Genomic DNA, 14,022 nt, shown 5'->3' on the forward strand with positions numbered 1-14,022 from the left:
GATAAAAATCAATGCTAGCAGAGGGGTGGCTTCATTAGCCAGGATCAACTTACTGCTGTTCAGTGGGTGCATTTGTTTATGGCTTTGCTACTGAAGCACTACAGGATCAATGAAGTTGCCCTAGGTTTCTTACCCTCTACAACTACTAGTACCAACCCCATGTGGGCTGGTAAGGCAGGCTCTCATGACAGGAGTTTGTTTCCTGGGCTCTGACCACTGCTTCTGAAGAAAGTTTAAAACCAAAGTCCAGTGGATTCAGGTATTAGTATCCAGCCTTTTCCAAAGTGTGCTTTATGAGATACTCATTCAGGTCAATTAAATTTTGGAAATATTGCATTTTTATCCCCTTGTTGAAGAGTCACAAGGCATATTAGCATATTAAAATCTCCAAGAAACCTTTCATAAAAATACATGCTTAAATTGGTTTAAGTCATAATATCCAGATTTGTTTGCCCAGAGTTCACCCCCACCCTGGATTGACACATCACAAAACATTCCAGGGAACACATTCTCTTTAGCTACTTTGAGAGCTACTGACTCTCTGACATGAAGGTTAAATGACAGAGAGGGAAGAAGGACTCCATCCATGGATCACCTACTGTGGCCAAACTATGCTCTCTGGGCTTTGCATACAATTTCATTTAATCTTCACAACAATCACAACAATCCTGTGAAATAATGTCTGGTTATGCCCATCTAACAGATAAGGGAACTGAAAAATATATGTAAAATTGACTAAGAAAGATGCTCACAAATAAATGAAAAATTTGTTGCTGTTCACTCACTAAGTCATGTCTGACTCTTTGCAGCTCCATGGACTACCGCATGCCAGCCTTCTTTGTCCTCCATTGTCTCCCAGATTCTGCTCAAATTTGTGTCCATTGAATCAGTGATGCTATCTAGCCACCTTGGGCTCTGTCACCCCTTCTCCTTTTGCCTTTAATCTTTCCCAGCATCAGGATCTACCAATGAGTCAACTCTTCACATCAGCTGGGCAAAGAATTGGAGCTTCAGCATCAGTCTTTCCAGTGAATATTCAGGATTGATTTCCTTTAGGATTGACTGGTTTGATCTTCCTGCAGCCCAAGGGACTCTCAAAGGCCTTCTCTAGCACTACAATTTGAAAACATCAGTTCTTCCATGCTTGGCCTTCTTTATGGTCCAGCTGTCACATACATGACTCTCCATTACATGACTACTGGAAAAACCACAGGACTATACAGACCTCTGTCGTCAAAGTGATGTCTCTTTGGGCACAAGCCATTTCGCCACAACAGAGCTGTGACCCATGAAGGGGAAATGAGAAATACCAGATTATAAATATATATGTACATATATATGTATTCTAAATATATGTATACATTTATGTTAACTAGACACCTATAGGTTTTTCTAATTTAAAAAAAAATTGGTTGTTGCTATTTAAAACTCAGGAGACTTCAAATTTAAGAAAATATCAGAAGCTTTAACAATGAGAGGCCACTTCCTTTGGGTAATGTCCTACTAATGCTAAGTAGTAGCTTTCCCTTTTGATAAGGCCTGCAATCTCCAGTTCCCCAAACCCCATCTGGCTCACTCGACTCATTTATGTAAGATGCCTTGTCTATAGAAACATTCAGGTATGTGATGTCTGGTCTAAAAAGATAGATAATGAAATGCTCTTTAGTACTGTGATTGGCCCTAGGTTACTATCAGTCAGAACAGTTCCTGCCCTCTCAGGCCTCATACTCTAGCAAGAGAGACAGACAATTAAATAAGAAATTTTGTAACTGCTTAAAAAGTAGTAAGTTGGAAATATTAAAATGAGAAAATGAAGGGATACCTTGGGCATCTGGGACAGGAGCACATACAAGAAGTGATTTTTAAGCAAAGAAATGAAAGATTAATAGGAGATGTCCAGGAAAACAAAAAGGGTAAAGTGTATTATAGGCAGTCCCCATCACTAATGGCTTTTCCCGATGACTCAGGGATAAAGGATCTGCCTGCAGTGCAGGAAACGCAGGGGATACAGGTTCAATCTATGGGTCAGGAAGATCCCCTGGAGGAGGAAATGGCAACCCACTCCAGTATTCTCACCTGGAAAATCCCATGGACAGAGGAGCCTGACAGGCTACAGTCCAAAGTATCACAAAGAGTCAGACAGGACTGAGCATGCACACACAACCCATCAGTAAATATTTATTGGGCAACCTCTATAAGCTTATAATCATAATGGGAGACAAGACAGCAGGCCATCAGTAAGAGCAAATACAGTGTTGACTGGCGTCAGGTTAACCATGTGAACTGGGTTCTGAGGCAAGGGAGCTCTCTGCCATAACAAAGTCACTTGGACTGGCAAGAAGAAGGCTGAATAACAATATACTATGACAATGAGAGCACACTATTCCCAAATGCACTACAAATTCTGCCCCATCACACCAGGATCCCTGTGTCCAAGCCTCACACACATAGGAAACTGGTGTTAGAAGAATGTGCCAGGTGAGCCTGTGAGGGGGAAGTCACAAAGCCATGGGGACAGGTAGGCCAGGGAGCTTTGATACACCAGCCAGTGGTGTATCTACCCCATGGCAGCTCCTGAAAAGTCAGATCCTCTCATCTTTCAGTCATGCCACATGCCAGGTCTTATCTTCCCAATCACAAAAATTAAAATAAATATAAATATATATATAGAGAGAAAGAACCTGTATAAGTGTAAATTAATTTTAGATTAATATTCAATCCAATTATTTTTAATCTCATGAATTAGAAAATAGGTAATTAGGTAGGAATTAATATCCATTTAATAGAAGAGTAAAGCTTCCCTGGTGGCTCAGATGGTAAAGCATCTGCCTGCAACGTGGGAAACGCAGGTTCAATCCCTGAGTTGGGACAATCCCCAGGAGAAGGAAATGGCAACCCACTCCAGTACTCTTGCCTGGAAAATCCCATAGACAGAGAAGCCTGGTAGGCTACAGTCCATGGGGTCCCAAAGAGTCGGACACGACTGAGCGACTTCATTTACAGAAGAGGTAACTGAGACTCAGTGATTGCACATCTTACTGAATATTACATACAGGTAGTAAGTGGAGGATCCAGAAATAAAAGTAGGCGTTCCAATCCCAAAGTTTACACCCTAGGTTATGGTTTTGCAAAGTGTAGCCCAGTGGGCAACAGTCTAAATGGTCACAAATAGTTGGACACAAATGAGTGACTGAACTGAACTGATTACCTATTTTGTAATTATTGAGATTAAAAATAACTTGATTGAATATTAATCTAAAATTAACTTATACAGGTTCTATATATATATATATATGTTTATTTTAATTTTTGTGATTAAGAAGATAAGACTTGGTGCCTGGTTAATCATGTGAACTGGGTTGAATCATAACATCCAATCAGTGGCTTATGGTGAGTACTTTTAAGTGAAATAAAATAAAATGGAATAAAAGGTCATCCTTCACTTATAGTAACACTAAATACACTATTTCATGAAATTTTTCTGATTTATGTGTTTATTGGGTTCAAAGTAAAATTGTTTTTTACTATATATCAAGATTAAATAGTTTTAAAGTCATTGTTCTGAGATCTTATAAAGGTATATAAAAAAGCAAGTCACATTTAGTTTTACATCTAGTTACTAACCCTTTTTTAAATACTAAAATTAGCCAAAATCACTTCTGTCCTGACAATTTAGTGTTTTCATGATCACTACATAGAGGAGAGAACCAGAGATAAAGATTTAGGAATTATATCAGTTAGAATAGTAGGCTACAATGTAGTAACAAACACCTAGCCTAAAATCACCAAGGTCTATTTCTCAAAACCATTCAAATTCAAGTTCTCAAAACCATACCCACTAAGGTCCCTGGTTCTTCCTGCAAAAGTGCTTTCACAATCACTGTGGCACTGCGGAGCCAAGGTGGAGCACATTGTCTCTCAATGTAGAACATGCTGTCTCTTAAGCTGTCAAGACGAAGTTATACATGTCACTTCTCATGCTTCATTAGCAAAGCAAACCACATGGTCACATCTAACTTCAAAAAGGCAGCAAGGATAATCCTGCCATGGGTCTGGGAAGCAGAATCTGAAGCATTGGTTGAATAGCACTTATGATGGCCATAGGAATCATGGTTACAGATGATAGTTGAAGCCAAGAAGATGAAAGAGGTCTTATCCTACTCTCAATGAGGAGAAAATTTAAAAAAAAAAAAATGCCAAGACTCATTTTAATAATGTGGTCCCTATATTCACATTTCCAAACAACCTCCTAGTGGCTTAAATTCAAAATTTCCCAAATCAAACTCATTATGCTCCCTACAACATCAGTTCCCTTTATTATGTCCTTCATTTTGATTAATATCATCACCATTCACTTAGTCACCCAAGTGAGTCACCTTGGAGTCATCTTCAACTCCTCCCTGACATTCATTGGCATAGCCAATCAACCACAGCCCACCTCCAATAAACATCTCACAAATCCATCCATATGTCACTATTCCCATTCTAACTGCCTTAGTGCTAATTCACAGCATCTCAACCAAGGCTAGCTATCCTACATAAGGATAGATTTCTTTCATATAATTTTCAAATTTGAAAATCTGTCTCTTTAACACTGACTGTTCTTGTGCCATGCAAAGTTTCTGGGTTTTTTCTGTTACTGGAACTTTGCAAGCACTTTTTTTGAAAATGCCCCCTATGATGGACAAACTCAGTTACAGGTATGAGTAAAGAAGAAGAAAACATTTAGAGAATCCTTAAGAGAAAGAAAACAGGAAAAGAAGAGCCAGAAGAGTAAGGCATATTTGTATGGCTACTGTATCTTTTAAAGTTCTTTCTGCCTCTAACTTGAAGGGTTTATAGTTTTATATTAAAAGAGAGAGGCTGATCCCTCATAGAGAATCTTCTGGTATTCCAGGAGTTGAGACTGTAAGGTAAAAAAATCTCCAAAGAAGAAAATGACAAAAAAGAACAGATAAGGAATATTTAAGTAGACATTTTTGAAAAGAAAAAGACCATCCTCATTGTAAGCAAAACTTCTACGTGATATTTTTAATAAGGTTCCAGCCCTCAACCCCTCAAAAGAAAACCCCCTCTTTTATTGAGATATATTTTGAAATAATAATAATATATTACTAACATTTATACCATTCTTATCATGGGTCAAAACTCTCAATCTTAACACCAACTTAATGAGGTAGGTGTTACTATGTTCACGGATGAAAAAAAAAATAAGATTGGAGCAGTTAAGTAAATTGCTGGGGTCACATTTACTCCACTAAATGTTCTTATCCACTATAGTGTAATGACTAAGTTGACAATTTATTACCATATGTAAAAGCTACTAATAACTTTGGAACTTTGCTGGACTTCAAAAATACTAAAAACTCAAGAAGGTACAGAGTTTTTTTCCTCTTTTGTTAGCCACGGAGATGAGAATCAAGTAGAAGTTACAGAATTTGTGTGCTTTAGCTACTACCTCTCAAATAGCTTTAGATAATATCAGAGATAATGTACATCTATACCTTTCTCTTGCCTTTAAAAGGAATGCCTATACTGTTTGCCATTAAACCTAATTAAGCTTTTCTGCTGAGCTTGATATATCTTATGTTCAGGAAACATTCATCTATTCCAATTGAGTATATAGACATTAATAACTGCTTTTTTAGATGAGAATTTGGATTCTTTTAACACTGTGGCAGCTTTGAAGCATGGGCATAAATTCTCCACTCCTCCCCTAGAGACGTGAGGTCTCTGTCTCCTCTCTAGAATTGGGGCAGACAACAGAAATGATGCTTTGTGATTCCAAGGCTAGTTCATAATAGACCAGGTAGCTGTCACACTTGCTCTTGGATTGCACTTGTAAGAAGTCTGATGATGCTAAACCATGCTGTGAGGAAGCCCAGGCAGCATGGAAAATCACATGTAAGGGCTCTGGTTAACAGTCCAGGTGAACCCAAGCTTCAGTCGTTCCAGTCCATGCACCAGCCATGTGAATGAAGAATCTCCCAAATGGGTCTCATTCTCAGCCATTTAGATGAGGTCCTAAATTTGAAGCAGAGACAAGTCACTTCTGCTATGCTCTGTCAAATTTCCCACAAATCTGAGAATTTGATAAAATGGTTATTTAATACCACTGTTTAATACAGTTAGTTACAAGACAATAGATAACTGGAATAAGTGTAAATACCTTTCTTTGTCTTATTTTATACTTTTTTGGCCTAAATTTGGCTTTGTTTGTTACTTAGATCTCAACCCTGAATTTCTTTTGTTTACATTTGCCTCTTTAGCTCATCCTGCTATTTTCAACTTTTCTGCATTATTTTGTTGCAAATCTCTTTTAAATACAAGCATGCTCAGTCGCTTCAGTCATGCCTGACTCTTTGCAATCCTATGCACTCTAGCCCGCCAGGTTCCTCTGTCCGAGGGGTTCTCCAGGCAAGAATAGTGGAGTGGGTTGCCATGCCCTCCTCAAAAACAGCTGAGAGTTAGGTTTTTCTTTTCACTCCAATCTAAAAATCTCACTCACTAGATAGTTGAGCCAAATTCATTTATAATTTTAATGTAACAGATAGCTTTGATTTCAGTTCACTTGTATTATTTTGTATTTTCTCTTTTTGAGACAACCTAGACAGCATATTAGAAAGCAGACATTAATTTGCCCACAAAGATCTGTCTAGTCAAAGCTATGGTTTTCCAGTAGTCATGTATGGGTGTGAGAGTTGGACTATAAAGAAAGCTGAGCATCAAAGAATTGATGCTTTTGAAATGTGGTGCTGGAGAAGATTCTTGAGAGTCCCTCTCACTGCGAGGAGATCCAACCAGTCCATCCTAAAGGAATCAGTCCTGAATATTCATTGGAAGGACTTTTGCTGAAGCTGAAACTCCAGTACTTTGGCCACCCGATGCGAGGAACTGACTCATTTGAAAAGACCCAGATGCTGGGAAAGATTGAAGGTGGGAGGAGAAAGGGATGACAGAGGATGAGATGGTTAGAATGCATCACTGACTCGATGGACATGAGTTTGAGTAAGCTCCAGGAGTTGGTGATAGACAGGGAGGCCTGGCGTGCTGCAGTCCATGTGGTTGCAAAGAGTCAGACACGACTGAGCAGCTGAACTGAACTGAACTTTTTAAGTTTAATGAAGCTTTTCACTATGTGGTCAACTTGAGAGGGAGAGAAATAAAGATGATATGTGTATGTGTATACATAGTTATTCTGCTCTTTAGAAAAGTTTAAGTTTTTATTCTACAGGTTCCGTCAGTTCAATTCAGTTCATTTCAGTCGCTCAGTCATGTCTGACTCTTTGCAAGCGCATGACTGCAGCACGCCAGGCTTCCCTGTCCATTACCAACTCCCAGAGCCTACTCAAACTCGTGTCCATCAAGTCGGTGATGCATTCTGACCATCTCATCCTCTGTCATCCCTTTCTCCTCCCACCTTCAATCTTTCCCAGCATCAGGATCTTTCAAAATGAGTCAGTTCTTCACATCAGGTGGCCTAAGTATTGGAGTTTCAGCTTCAGCATCAGTCCTTCCAATGAATATTCAGGACTGTTTTCTTTTAGGATGGACTGGTTTGATCTCCTTGCCATCCAAGGGACTCTCAAGAGTCTTCTCCAACACCACAGTTCAAAAGCATCAATTCTTCGGTGCTCAGCTTTCTTTATAATCCAACTCTCACACCCATACATGACTACTGGAAAAACCATAGCTTTGACTAGATGGACATTTGTTGGCAAAGTAATCTCTCTGCTTTTTCACATGCTGTCTAGATTGGTCATAGTTTTTCTTTCAAGGAGCAAGCATCTTTTAATTTCATGGCTGCATTCACCATCTGCAGTGATTTTGGAGCCCAAGAAGATAAAATCTGTCACTGTTTCCACTATTTCCCCATCTACTTGCCATGAAGTGATAGGACTGGATGCCATGATCTTAGTTTCCTGAATGTTGAGTTTTAAGCCAACTTTTCCCTCTTTCACTTTCAAGAGGCTCTTTAGTTCTTCTTCACTTTCTTTCATAAGGGTGGTGTCATCTGAAAATCTGAGGTTATTGATATTTCTCCCAGCAACCTTGATTCCAGCTCGTGCTTCATCCAGCCCAGCATTTCACATGATATACTCTGCAGGTTACATCTGTATTCTACAGGTTACATCTGTAATTACAACTTTATATAAAATGCTCTCAGTCTTCTGTTTTTAAACAGTATCTATTAGTTTTTTGCTCTTTCTCTCTCTCCCCTTTCTCCTCCTCTTCTCTCTTTCTCCTCCATTCATCCAATGGTATATTACTATCTAATTCTTATCTTTGTACTGATAAATAAGCATTTCATTTCATTGCTTCATTTGGCAGCTTTATATTAAATTGTTTGCCAGTCAGTATTAATGAGGATTCAGCAGACCTATTCTCCCTCCTACTCTTTTTGCCTCCCTCCCTCCTTCACTAGAGGTAGTTGTATCACTCCTGCACTGTCATGCACATAAATATCACATTCTGTTCTCTCATTTTATTTTCCACAATTGTGTTAGTCTTGGCTCCATTTTTCAATAAATTTAAACTCACTACCAGAAAAGAATGAAGTAGGACCCTTACCTTATACACATATAAAAATTAACAGGAAATGAATTTCTGTGCTGTGGTTAGTCATGTTGGACTCTTTGCAACCCCATGGACTCTAGCCCACCTGGCTCCTCTGTCCATGGGGATTCTCCAGGCAAAAATACTGGAGTGGGTTACCATGCCCTCCTCCTGGGAATCCTCCCAACCCAGTGATCAAACCCAGGTCTTCCATATTGCAGGTGGATTCTTAACCATCTGAGCCACCAGGAAAGCCCAAGAATATTGGAGTGGGTAGCCTATCCCTTCTTTAGGGGATCTTCCTAACCCAGGAATTGAACCAGGGTCTCCTGCATTGCAGGCAGATTCTTTACCAGCTGAGTTACAGGGAAGGTAAATGTAAAAGCTAACATTATAAAACTCTTCAAAGAAAACATAGGTGAAAAGCCTCACAACATTGGATTTGGCAATAAATTATTGTATTAAAAAAAGCATAAGAAACAAAGAAAAAATAAATGCATTGGATTGTATCACAATTTAAAACTATGCATCAAAGACACAATCAATAATGTAAAAAGACAATTAACAGAATAAAAGAAAATATTTTCACATCACATATATGACAAGAATTGATATCCAGACATACGAGGAACTCCTACAATCATGGATCTCCAACCCCCAGGCCGCAGACAGGTGCCAGTCCATGTCCTGTTAGGAACTGTGCCACACAGCAGAAGGTGAGTGACAGGGAAGTGAGCGAAGCTTCATCTGCCACTCCCCAACACTCTCACTATTGCTTGAGCCATCCCTCTCCCAACCCCCTGCCATGGAAATATTGTCTTCCTTGAAACCAGTTCCTGGTGCCAAAAAGGTTGGGGACCACCACCTATAGCAGCGACAAAAACCCAATTTTAAAATGAGCAAAGGATCTGGATAGACATTCTTCAAAAAGACAAATAAATGGTCAGTATTCAAGATACACATGAAAAGATGCTCAACATTACTAATCACTAAGGAAATGCAAATCAAAACCACAAGGAGACACCACCTCACACACATTAGGATGGTTGCTATTAAAAAACCAAAAAAAGAAAATGACAAGTGTTGGTGAAGCTAAGAAGAATCTGGAACTTCTATGCATTGTTGGTGGGAAGGCAAAATGGTGAAACCACTGTGAAAAACAGTACGGCAGGTCCTCACAACGAGAACTACCATATGATCCAATAATTCCTCTTCTGGGTATATTCCCAAAGAGTTGAAAGCCACTTGGCTTAGACATATTTGTATTCACATTCATAGCAGCTTTATGCACAATCGGGAAAAGGAAGATGTAATCCAAGTCCTCATCGGAGGATGAACGGATAAGCAAAATGTGGCATATACATACAATGAAAGACAGACATGCCTTGGAGACATGGCAGGTTTGGTTTCAGACCCCTGTAATGAAGTGAATATCACAATAAATGAGACAGAAGAAATTTTTGGTTCCCCAGTGTATACAAACTTAAGTTCACACCATACTATAATCTATTAAGTATGCAACACCATAATATAGAAAATAATATACATGCTTTCATTTAAAAATACTTCATTGTTGAAAAATGTCAAAGTGATTATGATAGTAATATCAAACATTACCGATCACAGAGACTTCCCTGGTGGTCCAGTGGCTAAGACTCTACATTCCCAGTGCAGGGGACCCACGTTCGAAACTTGGTCAGGGAACTAGATCCCATGTGCCGCAAGTAAGCATTTGCGTGCTGCAACTAAAGATCCTATGTGCCACAACGAACCTCCAGCACAGCCAAATAAGTAAATAAATAAAATTTTAAAGGAAAATAAATCACTGACTACAGATCACCATAACAGATACAATAATAATGAAAAAGTCACGTGGGAATGTGACGCAAGTGGATGCTTGCTTGCTTGGAAAAAATGGTTTCCATAGATTCAATCAGTGCATGGTCGCCACAAATCTTCAACCTGTAAAAAAAATGCAGTTATCTGTGAAGCACAATAAAACAAGATATGCCTTTATAATTCAGCCTTACAAAAGGAAAGAAATTCTGACACCTACCACGACATGAATGAACCTTTACAAAGGCGAAGTCTGTAGTCCAGGCCTGTACTAGCTAGACAACCTGAGTTTTTCCAATCGGGGCCCCCTGTTGCTGCACTGGGTTTGCCCCTGGACCTGAAAGCCCTGGGCAAGGAGTATGTGAAGGGTGAATTTAGGAGACATAAGACCTTTGGAACTGACAAGGCCCAGTGTTTCTTGCAGAAATGAGAGACATATGCAGCAGTGCTATGGCAACAAGCTAAAGAAAACAGACAAAATTCAACTGAAAAAGCATGTTTTGGAACCATCCTTCCAGAAGAAAATCTTAATGACTTTCATGCTGAACAAATTGGACAATAGCAGGAACTGATGCAAGAAGCCACTAAACCCAATAGCCAATTTGGTATCACTGACGCTATGAAACCAAAAATTTAGTCTATTACAATAAAGCTTAGCAAAGCATTTAAAGTTCAAAAAAATTACTATGCTCAGCGAAATAAGCCAGTCACAAAAAGACAAATACTATATGATTCCACTTAAACAGGGTACCTGTTCCAATTTATACTGACAGAAAGTAGTTGCCAGGGGATGAGGCGAAAAAGAAAATGGGGAGTTGTTTAATGGGTATGGAGTTTTAGTTTTACAAGATGAAGAGTTCGAGATTGGTTGCACAACAATATGAACACACTTACCACCACTTTAAGAAATGGTTAAGATCATACCTTTTATGTTATGTGTATTTTACAAACAAAAATAAAATTTTTGAAAAGAGAGGGGAAATGTATATTAAAAGGAACTCAAAGACCTATCAGTAGCAATGTATAGTCCATATTTGGAGCTCAATTTGAACAAATCAGCTATTTAGAAAATTTATGAGACAATCACAATATATGAACACAACATTTGATGGCATTAAAGAATTACTGTCATTTATTTTTAGGTGTGATAATGGTACTAGGCATTGTATTTTTTAAATATTCCTTATATCTCTTCTGTTTTAGAGATACTACAAAAAATTTAATGGATGAAATGACATAATGGATTATTTCCAAGTTGGAGGACAGGGAGAAAATGATTGGGGGTATAGATTAGCCATGATCACTGTTGAAGATGGTTAGCGGTTACACGGGAACTCATTATGCCATTCTCTCTACTTTTGTATACTTTGAAATTTTTCCTAACAGAAAAATTCAGTTTCAGAAAGAAAAAAAGATCATTGCTAGTTCTTTTTCCCCTGACAAGTAAGCCATCACTTCATGGGCAGAATTTGTCCCATCAGTAGTTTACTCACTAAAGGCTCATGGCAATGCTCATCCCTGAGATTTTCCACATGTAATTGGAGTGAGTAAAACATCCTTGGCTCACACTTTCTCTCCCTGAGAATCTGAGCAGCACCATTCCTCCAACTCCTGATGCTGCATGTGGCTGTGACTATGAATGAATATGAAGTCAGCCTGATGTTTTTCCCTCTCTAAGTTACTTCAGACTTTTACTGTGCAAAATATTCTTCCTTCATTTTTAGAGTTCAATCTCAATCTCTTGTTATGATGGTCTGGGTCAGTATTCCTTGGTACACACTGTTTTTTCAGTTTTTGTAGATTCACATTTCCTTATCAGAAAGTTTCCTTGAATTGTATCTTTGAATGTTTGGGGTTTCCTTCATCGTTTATGTTTTTCTCCTATTACTCAATGAATGTATCCAGGATGTCCTTTTCTTGTCTTTAATGTCCATTACTTCTATCACTGTTTTTATGCTGACTCTTTTCTTCATATTTCTTCCAACTGTGTCTTCATTCTATATTTATTTATTTCTTGCATTTCAGTTCATCTTTTATATTTTCCGCTTACCCGCCCCCCACCCCCACCTCTTCTCTGTGCTGTTTAATTTTTTCTTTATGGTCTTCGTTCATCAAGCTAATTGCTTCACTGAGTGTATTTTTATTTTAATTCATGACAAATTGTCAGGACCAGAATGTCATCTGATTGGGAGTATTTTCCATCTGCAGGACAGTTTTGCTACTCTTTTCTACATTTCTTCCTATAGGATCTATCAATGTCTTCTTTTTTCAACTTGTCATCATTGAATGAGTTGCGCTTTCCCAAACCAGCCATTTACATGAAGTTCTCTGACTGGAGAGAGGCCAGGGTGGCCCTCCAGACTATATTCTCCTCTGCTGCCCTAGAGTTGGGGCTTCCCAAGTGGCTCTAGTGATAGAAAACTCATCTGCTAATGCAGGAGATGTAAGACACATGGGTTTGATCCCTGGGTCAAAAGATCCTCTGGAAGAGGGCACAGCAACCCACTCCAGTATTCTCGCCTGGAGAATTCCATGGACAGAGGAGCCTGTCGGTCCATAGACTCGCAGACTCAGACACGACTGAAGAGACTTAGCACACACACCCCAGAATTAGATTGTTCCCTGCAAATACAGCTCACCTTCGGATTCTTGGTGCTGCTGGTTACTGTGTTCCTTGGAGCCAAACCAGGAAAGGCACACTGTTGCACTAGTCCTGCTAACCTGAATCCCTGGACAGCTATGTTCATTTTAGCACTTCAGTGAACCCTTCCCCTTCAGGATGGTATTTTTGCGGGGACCTCCCGTGATCTGCCATCCCTAACTCTCTCCCACTCTCTGTGTTACTTTTCGTTTCCTCCTCGGCAGCTGCTACACAATTTCAGCTTCTCTTAGCAGTTCTTACAGGTGTTGCAGACTCCGTGGTTTATATTTGTCTCCTGGTTTTTCTGAAAATGACAGCTTCTTCCTTTTCTTTTTCTTTTCCTTTTGTATGATCCCTAGGACATGAGGAGGGGAAATGCTGTCATGCATAGCCTCATGCATACCAGAAGTCTGACAACATTATTAAGGAGACACTCTTGAGAAGCTTTATGCCTCCCATTTTATCGTGGCTGACTTTGGTTTTGTTACTCTGATTTTAATGAATTTACCCTGTATAAAAACAGTTCACTTTCTTCTCACTCAGTGTGTGTTTAGTCCATCGGAGGCTTTCTGAGCAAGAGTAAACCATCTCATCTGGGAAAGCATAAAAATAATGTAAAGGGAATGATAAGCCCAGATGCAATAGAATTCTTCCACTCAGTCAATCCTGAAATGGAAGCAGGATTATTGCAAACCAACTTATGATGCCTTACCAGCTGCTGAATTGGATCCTGCTTTAACTCTGCAAGATGACAGGATGAACTTATTTTCTTTCATGTAATGAAACCAGGATCTTTCATGGTCAGTAAGAGTGCGGAAGCATCTGGATTCATTGACTGCAACAGACCTTAATAGTGTGTAACTCGCTGGGGGAAAAGTGTGTGTCTCATATTGTCATTTTGCATCTGTTACCCTGATTAGGATCATTGTAATACATTCAGATTCATTAATGGTGGCTACTTTGGATCCCTAAATAATTAATGGAATCAT

The sequence above is a fragment of the Capricornis sumatraensis genome, chromosome 2, assembly GCF_032405125.1.
Source record: "Capricornis sumatraensis isolate serow.1 chromosome 2, serow.2, whole genome shotgun sequence".
NCBI classification, from domain to species: Eukaryota; Metazoa; Chordata; class Mammalia; order Artiodactyla; family Bovidae; genus Capricornis; species Capricornis sumatraensis.